Source organism: Numenius arquata, chromosome 4 (assembly GCF_964106895.1).
Source record: "Numenius arquata chromosome 4, bNumArq3.hap1.1, whole genome shotgun sequence".
In the NCBI taxonomy this organism is placed as follows: Eukaryota; Metazoa; Chordata; class Aves; order Charadriiformes; family Scolopacidae; genus Numenius; species Numenius arquata.
Window position 1 is genome coordinate 63,069,746 of NC_133579.1, and position 8,387 is coordinate 63,078,132.

An 8,387-nucleotide genomic window follows, 5' to 3' on the forward strand; every position below is an offset into this window, starting at 1 on the left:
TGTGTCCTTACATCACACTCTTACAGAAGTTTATAAAACCATTTTAACAACCAAATTCCAGTAGAAAACTGGAAGATGTAACTTAAAGTCATGATCACCTTTATGGAAATAACGAGGTTGAGCACATATAAAACAACCGGAAGAAAAGGGCAGGAATTAAATCTTGAAAGAAACCAAACAGGAGTGAACCTGAATGTGAGCTGGGCTGCGTTGTTCACAGATTAGCTCCTGTACCCAGCTCAACGAAGTAATTCATACCTTGTACTGCTCGTATTCAAGAGCAGCACTATCCTAGATCCATTTTTAACTTTACATCGGCTTTTGTACTATACTCACATTGTACTCATTACATTATTCCATTACGGTGTGTTGTAAAACTGTAGGCGATGTTGAGTGAGCTTTATTAACTTTCAGAAAGAGCACTTCAGTACCAGAAAATCATTTATATTACTGTGATTATCAGCCAATTGTACTAATCCAGCAATTAGAAATGCACATACTAGAAAGGAGAAATTACTCCCGGCTCAGGCATGAATGTTGGTATAATTCCTTACCATGCAGAGCCTCACTGGGGGCCCGAGCACCTGAACCACGAAGCACTCTCAACTCACATTGAACTTAATGAGAGTTAAGAGTACTCAGCACCCCACAGCGTCGGACTTCAAATTTGTGAGTGTCTTACGTGCAACCACTGTGTAAAATGTCACTGTGCGTGTGTATGTTCTTTTTATAAACATGTAGTGATGTCAACCTGTCTTATATCATTATCATTTATACCAAACGTGAAATTACCTGAACCAGCCAAAGTTAAAAAAAAAATCACCAAACCATTGCTGTACTACATATGCTTTGAGAGCCCGAAAATTTTGGTAGTAGAGTCAGGTGAAAGTTTGTAGTTAATGAACTCGAGAAATTTTGCATCAGTTTTAGTGTTTTTAAAGTGGACACTTAAACTTACCAGTAAACTAGAACTATGCTAATTAATTTGAGCATATTTGTCTACAGCATGGCAAAAAAAAAAGATGACTGGATCAAATAGGTTTACAGCAAAGTAAAACTATCTCCAAAATCTTGAATGCCATCACAAGTATTACCATTTCTCTGAGCTTTATGAGGAAGCAGGGAATAAGAAATTGCTGTTCCACATGCCCTGGAACCATGATTTTACTAACCATTTAGAAACTCCAGAGATTTACTGTATACACATCTTAAATATTTACTTGACTAGCAATTTGTAGTGTGCTCATGTTCTAAAGATTAATTCCAGGAAGTCACTAATTTAACAGAAAATTCAGCCTGGTGAATTGGACGATCTACATGTGTCTCTTTTCTATTCTAGGTGTTTTGAAGACATCAGGGTCAAGAGATGGAAGTGGTGTCTTGGAGAATAAGAATGACAAAACAACAGATATGTCATAAAGAGGAATGTTAAGACATACGCCACTTGGTAAGTTCATAGGACAGTAGAAAGAAAAGACCAAGAGAATGGGTACTGACTGGTAGTGAGCACTCATCACACTTAGCCAGGCAAAGCAGATGAACCATATTTGAAGCAGGGTCTCCACTAACAATGAAAATATTAGCAGATAGTTGCAGATATATCTAACCTTGTTCAAGTGGAGTTGGGAGGAAACCACACTTTTCTAGAAGATACATGTTTGTGGTCCTGAACATTATACTGTTTCCCTCCCCTCTAGCCTGTTTCCAAATGGATATTCCTTGAGGTGCCTCTACAACTTGTGCAGGAAAAAAAACCAAACTAGGAGTGTGACCAGACCCGAGAGAAGGTTAAACTCCATGCCTCTCCTCTGTTAGTGTCTAGCAGTTTCATTTCAATCATGCGTGTAACCAACATCTATACTACGTGTCAGGATACATGGGTATCCTGCATCGGCACAAGACTGTGACCACTATGTTAGCGATTATGTTTTTATGTTGTCTCTTTATGGTCTTGTCTTGAGTCATTAGTAGAGGAAATTGCACTCCCCTTGCCAAAGAATCCTTCTCTTCAAGTCAACAGCAAACATCTCAGAGATTTGCCAGTGCAGGATTAGGCTGCTCTTCAGATGGTGTAAATTATCACGGCTGAATTGGAGTAAATATCACTGGGCCTGTTTACTCAGGGATCAATTTTTAACAACTCTGTCAGACACCCTCTGGCAAATCCAGCACAGCTGTTGAAACATTAAAAGGCCAGGGCAAGTGTTGCTCCTCAGTGCACCCAGGCACAGTCTGGCATCTTCACACAACCTATTCTCATCAAGAGGGTGCAAGCAGGTGCTAGCTAAAGGCTGGGTACAAATACAGCTACAGTAAGGACATGGCACGGTCAACTTCTGTGAGACCCACACAGATGCTTCCCTGTTATCTGCCAAAAGCCCTCACTAGAAAAAGAATCGACAAGTAGCCTGTAGCTCTTCTCTTTCAACTCAGACCTCGATTGATTTCTCACTGCGATACATGATGTTTGCTGGTGATGTGAGTATCTGATTTTGAAGGCAGCATGTTCCCCTGCTGTCTACGTAACAATATAGGTTTTGGAATGTGAACTCTATTAAATGTCTGCGTTCCCTGTTTGGGCTTTAATAAGCTACAACATGACCTACCTGTCACTTCTTAGGACAAGACCTAAACCAGAGATGCTACTTTTGCTGCAACTGGTCTCAGATTTCTTGATCTGTAGCATCTCATCCCCAGCCAAAACTCCCAGCTTCTAGGCCATAGCTGAAATAAAACAAACTTACTAGGTTCAGGGATGCCCTGCTATGCATTGATTTACTGCTGCTGTTCACACTTTTGCCCCTTTCACTTCTCAAGTAACTTGCTGTAGCTTCAGGTTGCTGTAAATTATGCCCTGAGGCTAGAGCAGCCCACAGCTGGTCCATATCAGCCAGTCCCCTGCCAGAAAGTCTGACCGCAGTGTTTTGCATACAAGCAAATTTGAATGCACATCACATGCGTTTCATCTCAGACAACGTACTTAGCCTGAACACAGTCTGGCCCACCCCAAAACCAAAGAAATACCATAAAATGAAGACATATCATGCTTTAAATTTAGCTAAACATTCTGCATGGGTTCTTAATAAACAGATTTATCTTGCCTTGAGTATACTGACATGTATGTTAAACAGAATATAAAATTAGTTTGTCACTACCCAGCTTGTTCCAGAAGTCCTCATTTTTTGCAAGATAATCCTCACTAAGGTTTTATAAACACTTTAGTTTAAACCTGTAAACTGCTTTTCAAACATATGTTTAACACGGGGATGGTTTCATCAAAACAGAATAAAAAATGCTTAGTTTTAGTGTGAGTGACTTGCCAAAAGCTAGGGAAACCAAACAATCTACAAGCGTGCTTACTCAAGGTAGAGCCTTCAGCTGATTTATCTGACAGGCCACTGCTTCTGATGCTTTTGAAAGATCCTCTGAGACCAGTTACATCTCATAGCAGGGAATCCTTACCTTGCTTTCATGGTTTATAATACAAACAATCGGTGTTCATCCTTCTTAAGTGATGGTCAGTTTTGTGGTCAGTCTCTAGTTGTGAAAGTTAAATTATTAATGTCTTAAAAAAATATGCCTAGAATTGTCTTTCCATGTCTTAAGGAATTTTCCTTTGCTTGTAAGGGGTCATTTTTATGGATAGCCATTTTTAATGATACATAAAATACCAGAGACTTACACCATGTAGAAACCATTTATGGCTTACATCATTGAGAATGAGACCACTATCTTAGGTCTAGACACTAGATTGCTAACTCTATCACTGGCTTTGGATAAAAACAAGCTACTTTAAAATATTTCAAATTTATTTTCAGGTCATTTTATGTGGAATGTCTGTGGGTGGATGAGCAAACAGCAACAAGGATGTAACAGCATGTAATTAGTTGATTTGATGTTCATGTTTTGTTCCAGAAATGCTGAATCAAAAAAAAGAACAAAACCACCTTCTGGTAAAGATGTTGGTGGTGTTCTGTTTGTCTCTCCTCCACTTCTCCTCTCTATACTGGCCAGACTAGTCAAAATGTTTGGAGGTGGATGGTGATTTTCAGCTATTCCATGTGAGATCTAAGGAAACCACGCTGGCTGAATGATGGCAAGGCTTTACATTCCTACAGTTCAGTCATGGAAACAAAAATTGTCCTAAGATGAGTCAATTAGCTAGGCATGCTTAGTTTTCTTTGGTAATAGTAGGCTTGTTTTCCCCAATAAGGTCAAATGTTAAGGCCTGTTTGGTTTTGCGGCTGTACTCTTTCGTGTATTTGAAATCCATTACCATGCGTGAGGCATTTGTGCTTGAAACAGGCCAACTGCAGGCTGTTTGTAAAGCCAAATACCCCTAGCATTTCCTCTTTTTGTTAAGTTATGTGGTTAGAACATCCCTCTTGGGCTTTACAAGTTCCATCAAAACCAGTTGCAGGTCACTCACATCTCAGGTGCTGTCGTGGTTTTGACCAGATTGACCAATCAGAAGGACAGATGGCCCCTCCCTCCCCCCTCCAAGGAAAAGAGAGGAGAGGAAGAGATAAAAGAGATTTATGAGCTTAGAAAAAACTAAACTACTTTAATGAAAATATTAATAAATAATGAAATAATAAATAATAAGAAAAGAAAAAAAGGAAAAAAATTATACAGTATATACAAAACCATATCAAGCTCCTAGGATGATGATCACGTCACCAGCAGGCACAGGGGAAAGTCCCAGGCTGGACTCAGTGATGGACAGGAGCTGGATTCCAGATCTGGAGTAAGGAATGCTTGGATCGGGATCAAAGGCAGACGAACAGACGGGGTACTTCTCGGACATCGGCCATTGAAGGAAGAGGGCTGACCCTCTGATCCCTCAGCTTTTATACTGAGCATGATGCAGATGGAATGGAATATCCTGTTGGTCAGTTTTGGGTCACCTGTCCTGTCCGCTCCTCCCCACAGGTGTGACCCCTCTATGCTTTTCTGCTTCCAACCCTCCAACGGGGCAAATAACAAATTTACCTGACCTTGGCTGTTATAGCAATCAGTATAAGCAAGGGCCTCCCTGCATACCATTCCTTGGTATAATCAGGTCTTATCACTGTAAGAGTGAACAGTTTCTGAACAATATGCTGTTAATTTCAGAGTTTAGTTAGTTAGAAGAGGCCCAGCTCAAAAAGTAAAATTACTGAACAGAAAATTAGTTCTGTTTTACCTCAAACCAGGACAGGTGCTTTGGTGTTGGTACCTAAATAAGATTCCTCCTTCTGAGAAACAAAACATTATTTGATATACGTGACAGTTGCATCTTATATACAGCAGTTCTCTAATAAAATTGTTGGCCGTTAAGAGTCGCTCCCCACCAAGTCAGCTTGCTACTCCATATGTAGCCTTGGAAGTGAGTTCGCAACCCCCTCATTAGCACAGGGCTTGTCCCCATCGCAGCAGCAGCCTGCTTTCATGAGTGGTTTTCCCCGGGACGCCCATGGGAGGCAGGAGTGATGGCTGGACATGCCCATGCCGTGAGGCACCTGCACGGAGGCAGCATCACCGCAAACCTCCACCCACATGCCAGGAGCACAGGGCCACGGCACCCCAGCAGCGATTGTGCTCAGCACTGGGCCTTGTGCAGGTGCAGATTTTGAAAAGGAGTTGGGCACCATCGACAGGCCCTACCCAGAATTTACGTGGAAAGCCACCACCTTGAGACTTCCCCCCCCCTTCCCATCCCTTATGACCAAGGCGTGTCAAGTCAAAATTGAAGTCAAAATGAAGGATTAAAAGGCACCTTTTGACAGAAAATTTTGACAAATTAATTTTTTAATAAAAAATCCCCACAGATCTGTTCCTGGTAACATTGAAAAACTCTCCAGCCTGAGCTGCTTCCCTTCTGGCACTCGGCTGTCCACCACAGGATCCAGCAACAAGGCAGCTTGCTTCTGCAAGGCGCTCCGTGCCTCCAGCAGACTTTGCACGCAGAGAGACCGTGTCCTTTATACAGTGCAATCACAAGGGCTTTGTTCTGAAAATGTGAGCGTAACGCAAAGGAGGTGGCGATGTCCACTTCTTATACACTGCACCACTGATACTGCACTGGTGGCAGCCTCTGCAGCTCAGCCCGAGGGGCGCAAGGAAGGGGACGGTCACCATCCTCTCCTGGGAGGCTCAAGCGCACTAGTGCTGTACCAGGTCTCTATCAGCCAGGGACTAAGTAGCAAGGGAGGTGATTCCCTGCAGCTTCCCTGGTAAGCGGGCACCTTCGTTAATTATGCTGCTTGCCCAGGAGGCTGCTCAAAGCTCCAGTGCTGTAGCCCAGCCCAGCTGCAGGCATTCACTGAAGAAACAAGGCCGCAACACAAAAAAGAGTGAGAGAGAACCCAGGCTGCAAGACAGAGCAAGCCAGGGAGAGCACCATGTTGTAACCAGGCTCTTAGGTTGTCCGGGCACAGGAAGGCAGCCTCCTGTATATCAGCCCTGGTACCCAGCGTTAGGTGTGTCCCTGGTTTGCAGAAACAACCCAGGAGCCAGAACAGAAGCAAATGTTGAAACAGTGCCTCTTCGCAAAACAGAAGTCATGTTTTCATCTGGACACCAGAGTTTTGTTCCACCAACAAATCAAGTGGGTGGTTCAGAAACCATTTTTGACACTTAGAGGTTTAAATCGTGTTTCTCTCTTTCTTTGTTTATTCCCATACCTATAATCATCTGTGACTCTTTCTTATTTACAGTGTTTCAGAGCAAGAGCTCACACACCTAATGCTGATTAATTCTGCTGGACTGAGTAACTACCTCCCCGGTGGATACCCTGTTGCCCTGTGAATCATCATTCCTCCTTGAGACATCCTCCAACTCAGATCAAAGATCCAGAATGTATTAGATATGAAGACATCAGACAGCTCAAACAGATTAGAAAAGACATACACAAAGAAGAGCATCCCAGTTTCTCCCTCCTGTCCTGCTGAAAATTGGCATGGTGAACACAATCCTAAGCAATAAAAGAAACAGTAGGCAGAAAAAAGAGAGGAAAAAAGAGAGGCTCTGGAAGTTGCTTAGTTTATCCAGAGTCTTCTACAAATTATCCTTTCAAAGTATTTGCACTTTTGTACTTACTTAGTTCTCCCTTGCAGTTGGAAACTCTTCAGGATAGATCCTCATCTGATGGAAGATGGCACCCATAAGCTTCAGCAGAGCTGCACTAACTGTGCAGCGGAGGACTTGGTACTATCCATTTAACTATTGAGCCTTGCCTAAAAACACACAAATTAAAGGAACGTGAAAACACACGCTCTGTTTTTTTCAAGTTTATGCAGTCTGTTGCGGTCTTGATGGTTTTATTCGATTTTTCCATTTAGATATTTGAAAAACTGAAAAGATTCTGTACCAGTGAAATGCCAAAACCTAAGGTCAAGAGGTCAAACTAGATTATCTTAATAGTCTCTTCTCCCCTTACAATCTTTGAACGCAGGTTTTATCTGATAAAGCAGTTAAAGCTGAAACCATGACAAGTCTTCATTTCAGCGGCGTTTGATCTTGAAGATTGCACAAATAATTAGTCTTTTAAGATTCTGAACTTTTTTTAAAAATAGATTTTTAAACTCTCCTTTTAATGGGTGTCTTTTAATCCTTATGTTTAAGCATAAGAGCCGTGTTTGATCCAAGACAACGGACAATGTGTTTGGATAGCTGGAGAGACCATTTTTATGGGAGTGTTTGAACAACATACTGTGTTTTTTCAAGAAGTTGTTCCTCCAGTCAGTGGAAATAGCTGAATGAAGGACCACAGGACTGTCCTTTTTCTGTCATTAAGCTCATATAAAAGGAAGATAAAATGTGCTGCTCTTACAGCTTAGAGTGGATTGTATCTGGCTTTTAGTCCTAGACTTCAAACTCTTCTATTAGCCTTTTGTGCTTGGAAGGGAAAAGAAACACTTTTAACCCTACCCACTGTGAATGGCCACTGGAAGGCACCGGAGGAAAGAATACCCAGCAGGAATACGCTCTGCAAATGCTCAGCAAAATCATTAGATCTGAATATTCTTAATCAATGAGGTTTTGGCAGAATTAAGAGTGTTCTTTTTATCTAGACTATAGTTTGTCCAAGTCCCTAGGTGGGGTTCAGCTGTTTATGTTTTCTTTGAGGAAGAATGTCAGCAAGGTCTAATCCCGACTTTTTCTCTGCTTCCAAAAAAACCCCAATGTAGGAGTATCAGCATGTGGCACAGTTGTGAGAGGCACGTGTTGGCCCTCGCTGCAACATCCCCAGCTGAGGCAGCCATCAGGGCCACCGCAACTGTCCAAGCGAGGTGGGACTGGGTTTGAAGGAATAAGGGCCAAATACTGTGAAAAAGATCTGCCTTCTGCATAGAGACAGAAACCCCACTGTCTAGTCCTGAGGAGAAATGGAGAATCTTTTCATT